Here is a 14579-nt window from a genome sequence, read left to right on the forward strand (position 1 = left end):
TTTAGCCTTTACTTATTGCAAGGGTAATAATGTAGTTTTGGAAAATTGTCAGACTATCACAGCTTGTATTTAAGGCTGGTTGCCAGGTCTATAACAAACCACTGCATGCAATAACCATGGCTGGGTGGATCATTTGTGTTTTTTCCTTCGTTTTTTCCCAATTTGATTTAGATCTTTTTCAGTTGATATTCGTATTTAGTTGGTGAACATTTATTTTTGTGTCTTTCTTGTTCCCTCCTGACATTCGAAGCATCCACACTCAGCCACAACACATTTAAAAACTTGAGTTTTCATCGAAGGGCGGGGCCCTGGCCGGGCGGGAATGTCGATCTTTCGCCTGGACACAGGAAGTGGCTTTAAATCCACTGTGCATGGTCGAATCTGCACCATACTTCACGTTTGGGAAGAGTCTCAGCCTGAACACAGTTTCATGCCACTATTCAGTTACAATCATAGCGCCCCCTACTGGCAGCAGGAAATTACATTCTTTAAAGTGTGACGCACTCCTTCTGGCCAGATGAGCAAAACTGCCTCAAACTTGGTGAGAAAGCACTTAAGACCTTGATGCTGTTAAATTATGAACATTGTGAGAATTCGTCGAAGGCCGTGACCGTGGCAGCATGGTGAAGGCTGATGTGGTGCCATGCAACGGGAAATTGCTACAACTCCACTATAACTCTGCATCAAACTTCACATGTTTGTTAAGAGTCTCATCCTGAAGACATTGACAAGTCAATATTCTATTTCAGTCATAGCGTCACTTTTGTGTTCACTTAGATTCCTGTGTTTGTGTCCTGCCACAAGGGGGCACCGCGAGATAGTGAGCGAAAAAGAAAAGAAGGCGCAGGTAACGATCTGTTGGAGTTGTTGATCCTGGAAGCAAAAGAAGGTGTTTGTACTTGTGCTACCATGCAGTAATAAAACCTGTTACTACCACAATTACTTCTTTTTTATGGACTCATCCACACTACAGTCACCTAGTGGCAACAGGAAATTACATTTTTCTATACTTACAACAGTGCCTGTGGCTAGTTCGAAATATGAAATTCGGTGCACATATCGCGCACCTACATCTGCACAACTCTCTTGGTGCCACTGCGTCAAACCACCAGGAAGTCAGCCATTTTGAATTCTTCTACTCATTTTTGGCGATTTGCAAGTGTTGTATTTTAACTCAATCAAATTCAAATTTGCACTGGCCAATCTTAGTACCTTTGTGATGAAAACTGCACCAAACTTCACACATTTGATAAGAGTCCCATTCTGAACACATTTACATGCCAATATATGCTTACATTCACAGCGCCCCCGAGTGGCAGCAGGAAATTACATTTTTTAAACAATAGTGTCCTCCTTCTAGCTGGAGGACCACAGCCACCTCAAATATGCTGAGAATACACTGAAGGCCTTCAGCTGTATTGTGAAGATTGCGAGTTTTCATTGAAGAGCACGGCCATGGCGGCCCCGCAAAGGTAGATGAATCACCTTGAAACAGGAAGTTGATGTACAGTAACTCCACTATACATGGTTGAATCTGCCTCAAACTCTAAAAGTTTAATGAAGCTCCCGGCTTGAACCCATCAACATGCCAAATTTTGTTTACAGTCATAGCACCAACTATTGGCAACAGGAAATAACATGTTTTTTTTTTGGTTGTTTTTTTACTTCTATGTACTCCTGCTAACCAAATCCACCTAAAATTTGGTCAGAAAATCCTAAAGGCCTTCATGAAGCATCCAAGCAGTTACATAAGAGCCCACTGTATGTGTAACTATGGGATGGCTCCCTGAATGATGAGCTAAGAGACTGCCGCTTACGTCAACATGTTGTATAAAAAGGTAGAAAATGTTTCAATGAACAAACAGACAACATTTCTCAAATGTGACAACATTTATTTTTGTTTCTTTATCATCACTTCTGATATCAAAATCAGTGAAACACTGATAAAAACTGTGTGTGTTTACCAAGTTCATAGATGTGACTGTAATACTGGTGCAAGTTGAAGCACTCAGTTATTTTTTACAATGTAGCATAAATTTAATAAGGCAAGAAAGTGGTGAGTCAAAGTGGCCAAAGTATTTATTTCTAACGGCACATCTCACAGAGGGCTAACACAAAAGTCCCAAACTCTCTGAAATTAACAACACCATCCCCGTCTCCATCCAGCATGTTGAAAAGTTTGTCTGCTTCACCTTTGCGAGAGACCTAAAGAAAGAAAGAGACTTGTGAATAGATTGTAAATCATCAACAATACATTGAAGAGGCATTCACAGCTCTCTGCTGCAGTCGTGCTGCATCTTTTCCACTTACATCTATTGGTAACTTGTCATTCTTGAGCAGGTCACAGACTTCTTTCTTGGTCAAAGTCTTTGGGTCTCCTTCTTTTCCAGCATGCTCGTCAAAGACAGCCTGGAGGAGTGCAATTGCCGGAATAATCTTCGACATGGTGGCTAGAATGAGAAAATATTATTACCTTTCTTGTTCAGTGTCAGTTTGTTTATTAATTTTACATGGTTGTGGTTGAGCAGTAATATGTTAATGCTTCATTCTTAGGATTGCTGCTTTGGGACATCCAGTTAACAGACTGGAAGGAGTTCGATGAACAGATTAGAAATATTCATGCACAACACACTCCCTTGTTTGTCTTATAGAACAGGTTATTTGAATCAGGGGTAAATACTATATTTCTTTTCACTATTGATTTTAAACAAGAGACATGATCAAGTAATCTTTATTTTCTGAATGCCCACGAATTTTCACGATTATCTAGATTTAAACTGTAACTGTTGGAAACAATACAATAGATAGATTAAAGCACTGCACACTGAAAGTAACCACACCCAGAAGCTCATTCATCCATCTCATGCCACAAAATGCTATAAGGATAATTGAAACATATTTCTACTTACCAAGGTTGGGTGAAAAGCTGTGAGGTTTGAGAAAGTGGAGGAGAGGGATTTGAGAGGGGGGCAGGTACACAAACCTTTTTGTATAGAGGTTGACACACCTTTTTGTCCAAGTCCCCACCCTTCTTGGGGACTTGGACAAAAAGCTACGAGACATATTTGCATGTGAAAGGTTGCTTTAAATCATAGTGATAATATAAACTAATTTTAGTCTGCAGGATAAAGGAGCATCAAATCCCCCACATACATGCATATCCATAACCTAAAGTTAATCTTTTTATAAACTCAAATATTGAGTATAGTTAGTTTTAGAATAATTTCTGCCTTTAGTCAAACTTGTCAGAAGGGTGGATCCCAGGTAATAAATTACTGCATGCAATAACTCTAACTGTGTTGTTAATTTGTGACTACAGCCGTTCATTTAATGTTTCCCATTTCATTTAGATCTATTTCAGCTGATGCACATGTTTTATTTTACAGTCAAAGGTCACTTAATGTATTATTTTCTGACCATTTAAAAGACATCCATGCAACATTCTTGCTAACACTTAATGGAACTGTTGGGGTGCACGTGCAAGCTCATTTTACTGTGAGTAATTTGTCCTAGTCATGGAGCATTTTTCCCTTGCGGTAGTCCTCATTTTAAGTACGGGATATTACTTCCAACACTGTAGCAGCATTTTGTCTGAGGAAAAAATTAACTACAGCAACATGGAATGGCAAATGTGATACCCCCTAGAGCTACTTCTGTGCAAACTGTCTGTATGTCCTTCTGTACAGTTATTATCACATGGAGTTTCTTCTACTTCTTCATGTCAGCCCAACTTTGTTCCTCCAGGGCTTCTAATACAGTCTTAGTATTGAGCAATTAGGGCCAGGAGTAGAAACAATGAAACAGCTAAACATGAGAATATAGGCCTCCAGGCTTTGTTATTTTGGGCGGTACCCTCATCAATTAACATCTTGTCTCTGCCCGCACAGACAATATGTTGCAACCGGGGGTTGTTGCTAACATCATAACTTGTTGGATATGTGCTGGAACATCTGACTGTCAGAGTGAGCGGACGGTATTAATGTGAGAGAGAGAGACCAGCACAGACAGTAAGAGGAAGTGAAAAGTGGAGGATAGGCGTGGGCAACGGACACTGACTCACTAGTAGAGAATGTTTGTGGCAACCAAATGTGCTTCAAAGGAATCAGTCTGATGACACTGTCCTCCCTTGGCAAAAAAACATCAACTTTTACTGATATTATCTGCTCAGTATTTCAAAACAGTGAGATGGTTTCAGAAATATTGTGATTATCAGGATTTTTCTCCGGTTTTAAACACATTAGGGACTGTGTTGTTGGACTGCATGTACATAGAAGTTTGCGTTTTGTGAGTTTCCATGGTGAAGCACAGCTGCTTGTGGTGGAGTCCTTGTGGATTACCGAGTTAATTAGAAGGGCAGAGTTACAAACATGTTCTTCTACACATTTCCTAACTGTACTTTTGCATTGAGTTAGGTTTTTATACAGCAAACACAAAACAAGTTTAATCTAGTCTGCCATTAGTTGTTAAGTGAGTTTGAACGTGGGACAGATTTGCAGGAATCCACCAGAATAGTCACATAATCTATCTATATGACTTTTGTGAAGAGGTTTTTGTGATGTTTTGATACCAATTTGATGTTTTTAAGATAGACTAATGTCCGTCTGCAAGTCTGCTCCACCACTTTGGACCCAACTGAAATAAACAACGGGAAACACCACTGGATGGATTGCCCTGAAATTTGGTTCACATTAAGTATTGTGACATCTGCTGGAGGGATAACCACAATAGTTTGTACAGATATCCATGAGTCCCATGAATCCTCATGACTTTGTTGATCCCATGATTTTCCTCTAATACACCATGAGGTCAATATTTGTGGTTTTGAATTAAATATTTCAGTAACCACTGGACAGATTGACATTATATTAAGATGGTGAACATAGTAAATGTTATATTTGCTAAACGTGTCACATGTACAGTAAATTTATTAGCATGTTAGCATTAACATGATGAGCGCATTAGCATGTTGATAGCATTTAACCCAAAACACCTCAGAGAGCTGTCACATGGCTGTAGACCAGGGGTCTCAAACTGCCGGCCCCTGGGCCATTTCCATCCCCCACTCCCCCTTGGTCAGGCTTGCGACCTTATGTCAAATATATAATATAAACCGGCCCACAACATACTTTTTTTAATTTAATCAACTACACCTTCATATGCCATTTTAATAAAAACGCAATTCACTCATTCCCACTTTTATTTTGAAGTAGGCTAGTCACAGGAAATGCAATGTATTTAGTTAGCAGTGCTGTCGTTTATCAAAAATGTGTCTACAGAACAAAACAGCGTTCATTTTTCGCATTTGTCGACAGAGATCAATTTTAATATGTCAGGAAGTAGTTTTATTCAGTCTGTGGGAGTTATGGAACAGGAAGGAGCTGTTTGATGAGGAGCTGCAGGCAACAGGCTGAACACCTCCAACTTCTTAGTGAGGTAACAACTCCTTTTCCCTCTTAAACATCATCAGGTTAATCTGACATATTGCCAAATAGGCGCTTTTGCATTTTGCTTTCGTCCGCCATCGTCTTGTCAGTCAGCTCTACTAATTCTCTCCACGCTAAAAGTGAAATGTGACTCCTGTTACTCTGTGCTGCGACTCTGCTGCTGGCCCCGCTGCTGCATGGCTTAGACGCCTCCATCAGTTTGTAATCGTGGCATCCGTTTTTGCACTTTTGATTTTTTAAAAAGTAAAACAATGGTGGGGGATGTGGTCAAGTAATGCAATTGGTGTAAGTCCGCCCACCGTGTAACACCAGGAAAACAGACTGCCGTGGCAAGCCTAGTGCACGGTTTCAATAAATAATTTATAAGGGAAGAAAGCTGCACTGTTGAAAACTAATGTGCCTACAGATGTGTACTTATGTTTGCATCTTTTTGTTCAATATGAAGAAAATATGAGTCTTGCAAGGAGTAAAGTAGAAATGTATTTCATTTGTTAGCTCAGTGCAAGGATTCAATAAGTGATTTAGTAGTAGGAGTAGAGAAAAAAGATTTGCACTAAGTTATTTGACTTAAAATATGCAGATATTCAACAAATGTAAACGTGAACGTAAAGAAACAAAGAAGTCAGGGCTTTGATAAGTATACAAGAACAATTAAGTAAGTATAGGCTACTAGAAAAACTAACTTTTCTGTGAGTCACAGAAACCTTGCAGTGCAACTAAGTGTTCAGAGAGAGCACTCTATTTTTGGCCGCTGTTGTGTGCTGTGTACTCCCCGCCTCTCATGGAAACAACACCAAAACTTTCCACTACAGCCCAGTGGTTGATTGTGTGTGTCTATGTGTGTGTGTGTGTGTGTATGCTTGTTTACCTTGAGCAGAGGATTTCACAGAGGAAGTTACATTAAATTACATTAGGAAGAAAGAGAGAAAGAAAGAAAGAAAGAAAGAAAGAAAGAAAGAAAGAAAGTAAAATGCAAAGTTAGTGTACGCAATCTTTCACTTCCTGATTTCTGTAAATCAACAAACAGCATATGCAGTCAATTAATGTTGATCAAAAAAAAGCCTGTAGCTGTAGCACAGTTGCGCAACAGTGTGTCAGAACCCTTCTGAGTTCATTATAGTTAATGTTTGGTTGAACGTTTCTCTGGAGAGGGAGTGATCGGAATTGGAGCTTCGCTCTCTTGGCAGCTGTGTGGGTTTAGCAGAAACAATGCTGCTGCTACACGCAGTTTGGTTCACAATGAGTCACCATTGGACACCAGGAAATATGAATGCAGCACATTGAAATCCAAGTTTGTTCATGTTTCTTCTCTGTTTGTTCTGGTTTCTATTGTTCCTCTGCTTTGTCAGTTCATACCATTACTACTTATCCCAGAGCTGTTACTGACAATGCACTCTTGTAATACAAACTGTTTGTGAGGGACTGTTTGCAGTCTTTCATTTAATAAAACCCTTCTTTTCTACACATGCAAAGACAATATAATTTCATCTTTTCACATTCATGAACTCCATACACTGCAGCAAATAATTAAACTGCAACAAAGCAACATTCATAAAAAGTAACTTCTGCTGCCAGTGCTGTTTCTGGCTCTAGCTATTGCATTTAGGGTGTCTTAGGAGCTTTCAGTTGTTTCAAAACTCATTGGCTGTGTGTGGATGTTAATTATAAATGGATATCTATCTGCCCTTAAAGCATTTATGGGTATTTTCTTTTGGACAGCATTATACAGTGTCTGAGGTTTTTTGTTGTGCAGGCGTTGATTGATTGACTGTTTTTGCCCCTGTGATATAATGTAGGATGTTTATAAGGAAAGCATTGTGTATGCAGAACATTTATTGCCATTCATAGTACCATCTTTATGGAATCAATGCCCTTCGTAACAAGAATGGCACTTAGTAGAGCACATACCTCCGCCAAGGCCCAACAGTCTCCATAATCCAATATAAATGATAGTTACTGTAATTTCATGATGGGTGTGTCCCCTGCTCCCTTTTCTTCCCTTCCCCCCACATATTTCTTCTTATAAACTCAGATTTGTCATTAAACCCCCCCACAAAAAACAAAAAAAACTAATAAAAAACAATTGAAATGACTTACAAGACACTCACAACACACAACCAGCACTAAGGAACAGAGGGGCCACCTGTGTGTCCATGTTCAAGTGACATGAAGACCTTCTGTACTAAAACATGCATTCGCTTCATTTACCTGTGTGTGATCTCTTCTGGTCTTCAGGATTAGTTATATATTTTTGTGCAGTAGAACAGGTATTAGTCTTCATTTATGCTTACACTACTTTGGGTATAGCTTTGCGTCTGCAGCCAGTAATTTGGTTCCCTTACAGGCCACTTTGTTGTTTCATTTATACATTTGAAAAACTGGATGTTTCATGTCATATAGAACATATACTGTATTTCAACAAGAGTGCATTTAAACTGTCACTTGCAGTAAGACACATTCATGCAGACCACAGTGTGCTTGCAGATGTTCCTTCTGTTCACCCTCTGGCACAAAGTGTTCACATAACCCCCCGTAACCTGCTCTGAATAATAATATAACTTGATTTGTCGTTAAAGCTTGCAGCGCATTGAGTCGCTGAGAATTTCATCATGTCATCAGAAAAGATTCTTTATGAGTTGATTTCCTTTCATACGTTTTTTTTAAGTTATATGCATGATGGTCGGAGCATTTACACAAAAGCAAATTCTGACTATAGAGACAGCTCACACGCTCCAGACCAGGTGTATTCTGTTTATTCAGCTTGACGGGTGCATAAAGGCGATGCCTTTCAAACAAACTGATGCAAATAGACAAACAGATAAGCGGTTGAGGAGATGCAGAATGAGAGAGAGAGAGAGAGTTAGACAGGGAGCTGTGATGAAGAAGCCCACATTATTTTCAATTTAATAGTTTTTATATCTTTATTTCTTGAAGATGTTTCTCTACGATACAGCACTTCATCAACAAACCTTCATCAACAAATATTGAAGAGAGATTTAAAAAAAACGGTCACATTTTTCAAACATTATGATGTCAGTTCCTAAAGGTTTGTCAAACACATGCACACACACAAACTCTCTGCAGTTGATCTCTCTTTTCGCCCGGAGAAGAGATTATTACACACAACAGCATCTGCATGGTGAATAGAAGCGGGAAACGAACATGTTACATACAGATGTGCATGTGTGTATTGTAATTGTGCCATGTAAGTGAGTGTGTTGAGCCATAGCTGTAGCTGGACAAAAACCCTGCGATTGAGTTCTAGCAATTAAAAAAAAAAGGAACAAAGGTGTTCATGCTTTTGAAACTTAGAGGATGAGCAGAAAATAAAGATTAAAAAAAAGATTTTTGCAGATACTCTACTGTCAAGTCTCATGAAACCTCTTGATGTTGGTAAATTAGATACATATGCTGTTAGATTAAACTCTTTAAAGGATGACAAATGATCAAATGATCATGACAAAAACTTAAGTAAATGTAAGGAATCACTCTCAAGTTTTAGACTGACAATAATGCTGCCAGTTTACAGACAAAATGTTGTCATTTTTTTCGCATGTGTCTTTTTTGCAATCGAACATGACACCTTTTTTCTTTCTCATCACATCCGTTTCATCAGGACTCACCTTCGCATTCACACTCACCAGGTGAAGAGAGGTCGCGTCTCCAGGTTGGTCCCAGATCAATATGATGTCAGACTGAGAGGAGAGTATCATTTTTATATGAGCAGAAACACAATGTCTTAGACTTGTACGTACATGCATTCATGTAAAAAGAAAACAGCAGTGGTGATTCATGTAATAGACATCTGGCTTAATCCACACGAACCAGTCCTTTTGTTTCATACTGTTTGGATTGAGGCTTCATCATTGCTCAGGATGGATTAACGATCGTGTTGTTACAGAGAAAAGTTACGTCAAGTTCGGGTTTATTTATATAGCAGTAAGTTCAATACTCAGTGTGCTTAAAAATAAAATGTAAGTACGTGGGTATTCATACTTGAGTATGAATGTGTGTTTTGTTTGTTTGTTTGTGAAGGGTTGTGAAGGGTCCAATGTGGGGAAATTCTTCTTTTCATTGAGGAGCTGTGAGGTGGAGCCTATTTTGGAGAAAATATGTGTGAGTGAAAAACAGAGAGCAGAGTTCATCCCAGGCCAAAAACGGTGGGTTTCAAAACCTCTTCCAGATATGAAAATTGAGCATATTTGTTTTGATTTGATTTGATTAAGTCTGCAAGGTTACAACAAAAGTTTGTAAGCATAAATTTAAACATATCCTACTCTACTTCATTAATCCTGAAGATGGAAGAGACTTCTAAAGTAAATGAAATGCATTCACGTGTCAGTGAAGGTTTTGTTCACATTTTAAACTGGTATGAATGTATTTACTATTATCATTGAGCAGCTGTAGCTTGTTTCACAGGTACTTGGTTTAGTCACCAGAGGGTGGCAGATTCAAGACCTGCAAGGACGAGTTAGTACGGAGTGTGGACTGGTAGCTGGAGAGGTGCCAGTTCACCTTGAGCAACACATTGAACACCAAACATTCGAGCGCTTGATTATCTGTTTGTGCATGTCAGCACACACTGTAGCAAAGTCATTACAGTCAAGCTCGCACAGTCTGAAGGAGAGAAAGGACTGATATACTACAGTGCAGATCTGGTTGAGGGCTGATCACAGAGACTCAGCTCTAAGGTAGGGAACTCTGGTGGATGTGAAAGACAGCACAGGGATTAGTGTCCATCACCATGAGAAAATGATCCACTAGGGTGCCACATAACTACATTATTATTTGTCGGGTGATAAATTTCATCAAGGTAGAAATATTATAGATTCAGAAACACTCTGAACTAGAATGACACTCAGTAGAGTGCATACCTCCACAAAGGCCCAACAATCAAGGCTAATCCAATATCAGAAAATAAAACATAAAATTTGCTGAACCTAGTTTTTTATTTGGATCCACATCAAATTTCAGCCATAGATATCAGCCTGATTTCTTTCCACCAAGATGCACTACATTACTCCCGGACAAATCAACTAAAATGTCAAAAAAAGGCTCATAATCAAACAATGTTAAAGAAAGAGAGAAAAAAATCCTGGATCTTCCCCTAATCTGGATCCAGGATGATTGAGGTGGCAAAAGCGCACATGGCAAGGCAGAAACCATTTTACATACAGATTAAATAGGATTAAAAAGTAATTCATCAGCCTATTGCCCTATGTGAGCAGGGATTGGCACTGACTCTGTACAGTATTAGGTGGTATTGACAGATGGATGCAAAAAAAAAAAAAAAAAATTCCATCATACTTTAATCCTAAAACTAGTAGAACAGGAATGGTGCACATTCATAGAGACAAATCAAACTTACACAAACACTCCCACGTACATAGACATGCATTAATTTCCTAGAGACTTACCCTAAGTAACCCCAACCAGTATTCCCTACCTCCAAACCCTTAACCTAACCTGAGCCCAAGTCATCACCCTGAAATTTAAAGGTCAACTTGATAACATTTTTACGTAGACAAATCATTTAAAACAAACCAACAAAATCTCCTGATGAGCCAGACTGCACCTTGCATATCAGCCTCTGCCTCTGCCGTGTATGAATGTGTGTCGAAAGGGTGAATGTGGCAAGTGTTGGAAAGGTTTGAGTGGCCATTAAGCCAGAAAAGGACTGCATGAAGGAAAGTCTGTTTATTTGCCGAAGCCTAACCCTTAGCTTAACCTTGACCCAAGTGTTTTGGTCCCCACAAATGTGGGAAAACAAGGCCACACACACACACACACACACACATTGACCTATACCCAACATTTTGCGTGGGATGAAATCAACTGACTTGTTTTTCACACACATATCTTCCCCACCTTAGATATCTACTCCACCCATAAACAATCCACTTTAAGCAATGAAAAACTCTCTGTCCAAAAAGAATGGCACAAGAGGACTGGCACAACTGGTTTGTGGGTATTTGACCAGATTTTCATTACACGAATGCCATCATCCGCTTTTCTTTGTGCATGAATGCATGTACAAAAGTCAAACATTGTGTGTCTGCTCTTATAAAAAGGAGACGTTCAACTCAGTCTGACATCAGTCTCATCTGGAACCAAGCTGGTGACACAGACGCGATCTCTCTTATTCACCTGGTGAACGAAAACTTGAAGGTGAGTCCTGATGGAAAGATACTGAAGGAGGGAGTTTTGTGGAAGGACAGAAAATGACAAAATGATTTCCAGATACTGAGCATGATGAGTGGGAAACAGAATGGCTAAATATTATCTGTAAACTGGCAGCATTATTGTTAATCTAAAACTGGAGAGTGGTTTCTTGCATTTGCTAAAGCTTTATTCTGTGCTACTGCAAACACAGAACTTCAGTCTAAGAACATGAAACTTACCAATATCAAGAGATTTCAGAGGACTTGAAAATAGGGTGTCTGCAAAAACCATGGCAACGATTTTATTTTCTGTTCACCCTCTATGTTGGAAAGGTATTAACTCATATTTGCTTTTAATTATTCAAAATCAATGTCGATCTTTTTGTCCCGCTACAGGTATGGCTGACAAGGATTGTGATCAAGACTTCTGTGAGGAGCTGAAGAAGTTCTTTGATAGCCGTGGCGGGACCGTAAAAGTGCGGGAGCTCAAGGAGTGGTTGGAAGAAAATTGTAAAGGCCGTAAGAACGAAGTAAGGAACTCAACACACTCACTTTACATGGCACATTTAACATACACATGCATATCTACACATAACACACTCACTTGTTGTCCTGCTTCTTATTCATCATTCAAATACAATTCAAACTGTAACTGTAATAATCTGTTTTCCAGGGTGGAGTCAGAGGGCTCTTTCCCTGCATGGAGCAGAAAGCCGATCAAGATATCACGCTTGAGGAGTTTAAAAAATGCTGGGAAGAGAAGAAAGGCAAGAGGTGTGCCTAAACAGAGTATTTACTACAAAACCCTCAAGAATGACCATCAAAATGTGTAAAAAAAGAAACAAAACAAGAGAGAGTACAGTGGCAGACACTGCCTCCACTGACAACAGAAGCTACCTGTACCTCCACTCAAGCCTGTTTATTTGAGTATGAGAATTGGTTTTGAAAGATGTGTCCATTCAATATTGGCTGAGAAAAAATAAAAACCATTCATTTGATGTGGGCTTGTTTGTCATTTTATGCACACAACATACAGATAACCCTATACAACCTCTCTTTCTCAGGTACTACAGTAGGTGTGGTATTTAATTTCATGTTCTTCGTTGAAATAGAGCATTCTCCAAAATGTTGGAACTTTCCTTTAAAGTCAATGACTGAAGTTTTCATCACTTTCTTTTTTCTTTTAAAGAATACTTCTTTCCAAAGTGTACAAGAGAGATACAATGATGAATATACAGTGCCTGGACATCCTTAAACTTCATTTGTCTACACTCCTCTGTATTTTAGGATCTTTTACATTTTCCTTTAAGAAAGATGAGAGCTGATTTATGCTCACACAATTTACAGCTGCAGACGAGGAGAGCGTTTGCTCCCATGGCCAAAATTATGACAAAATATGTCAAGAATTCTGTAAAAAAGGGTATAGACGTATAAAACCCCCTCCATTTCAAGTACATTTAAACTCACTACAGAAGTCATGACATTCTTGTGAAGATATTCAGCACTTTGATATACTTGCTCCACCTGCAGGCTGTATGGAGAATGCAGCACAGTGTATGTGCCAGCAGTGGGTGTGACTTGGACTTACGAAGTGGTGAGGGCACTCAAGTTAGGCATCTCTGAATGACCTGAATTTTCCTCCAGTGTTGAATTACGTTCTGTGACCATTAAAAGCTTCTAAACACAAACTTTCAGAATCTTCTCTTTGCAGCGAACACAACGTCTGATTTATATAATTAAAGCATGTGTCTTGATGTGAGGTCGATACATTGGATGCTGGACTTGTTAAGACATTTTGAATAACTTTTTAGAAGAACCTCTAGAAATTAAATCAGAAAATAAATGAACATGCAGTTAACACCTTGCAGACATCCATTTTTTTGTGGTGTACTATAAAGTCAATCATGGACCAAATTAAAAACAAAAAAACTCTTGTCACCTGTTCTGCTTTAAGCTTTTGGTTGTTCTTATACAACATTAATGGTAAAGCGGCAGGACCTGTTCTGACAGCACAGCGGATTTCACACGAGACACATTCAGCAGCATCTCATTACCAGCCCCAGCAGTGTCGGCTGTTATTGTTTACACCTACTGAGTCATCGAGTGTGTGTGTCATCATGGCAAATTGTGGTCTTGGAGACATTCTAGGCTGCTCAGCCAATCACAAGTGCCTCGCAGGAAGGCAGAGGGACGGCAAATGAGAACCAATAAAAAAAGTATGTTTGTTTTTAGACGGGCCAGAATGCGAGTGAGTTAACACTTTGTGGGCTGGATGAAAATACACTTCGATTATAAATGCATTAAATGTGTGGTCCCACACAGTCCCACTATATGGAGACATTCCCATTATGTTTGCACCAAAGCATTCCTGAGCAGAGAAAATGTGGTACTCAAACTTCTGAAGGGATTATTGGGCAACGACAAACGCCAAAACAGTAACAGTTTACTGCTTACTTTGTGAGGAAATATAAACATAAGCATATTATGGCTATCGCCTTGTTTTGTTTATGATAAATCATAAGGTATCTGTACGCTGAATTATTTTTGTGACATGAAAACAAAGTGATCTGCCTTCAGTTGTGAAGAGATCACCTCTCTGTCACCAGCTGTCCCAGGCGAGACCAGAAAAGCACTATACAATTGCAAGTCCATTTATTTGCCTAACCCTCCCCCTTAGCCTGACTTCATTCCATGTCTTCACCCTAAAATGTAATGATTTATTTTATGAGGTCAAGCACAAAGTTTTCACAATTAACTCTGAGAGTGGGCACCTGGTTGTTGGACCACAAATACAGTCTGAATGCTGAAATGCCCATCGCAGGAAATCCAGAAATCGCCTCACACTGCCTTATCAACAGTCAGGATTCAAACAGTGATCTTGTGCTCCAGCGCACGGGCATCAGCTCTGTGCTCTAACCTCTTTGCCACTGAGCTGGACAACAATGTGTAAGGTATGTCAGATGTGTGTATAAAA

General features: G+C 39.3%; 2 long non-coding RNA genes across 2 annotated transcripts; one reads left to right on the forward strand and one right to left on the reverse strand.

Annotated features, from left to right (window-relative positions):
- Positions 1-2061: 2061 nt before the first annotated feature.
- LOC311260518 lies at positions 2062-2960 on the reverse strand. The gene is made up of 3 exons (XR_014623033.1): positions 2910-2960; positions 2311-2450; positions 2062-2205 (listed from the first exon to the last, which is right to left on the reverse strand). It is a non-coding gene; the product is annotated as an uncharacterized lncRNA (long non-coding RNA).
- An 8444-nt stretch (positions 2961-11404) lies between these two features.
- LOC311260519 lies at positions 11405-12603 on the forward strand. The gene is made up of 3 exons (XR_014623034.1): positions 11405-11612; positions 12002-12135; positions 12279-12603. It is a non-coding gene; the product is annotated as an uncharacterized lncRNA (long non-coding RNA).
- Positions 12604-14579: the final 1976 nt, after the last annotated feature.

This window comes from Pagrus pagrus (assembly GCF_965226575.1).
Source record: "Pagrus pagrus genome assembly, chromosome: 7".
NCBI lineage: Eukaryota > Metazoa > Chordata > Actinopteri > Spariformes > Sparidae > Pagrus > Pagrus pagrus.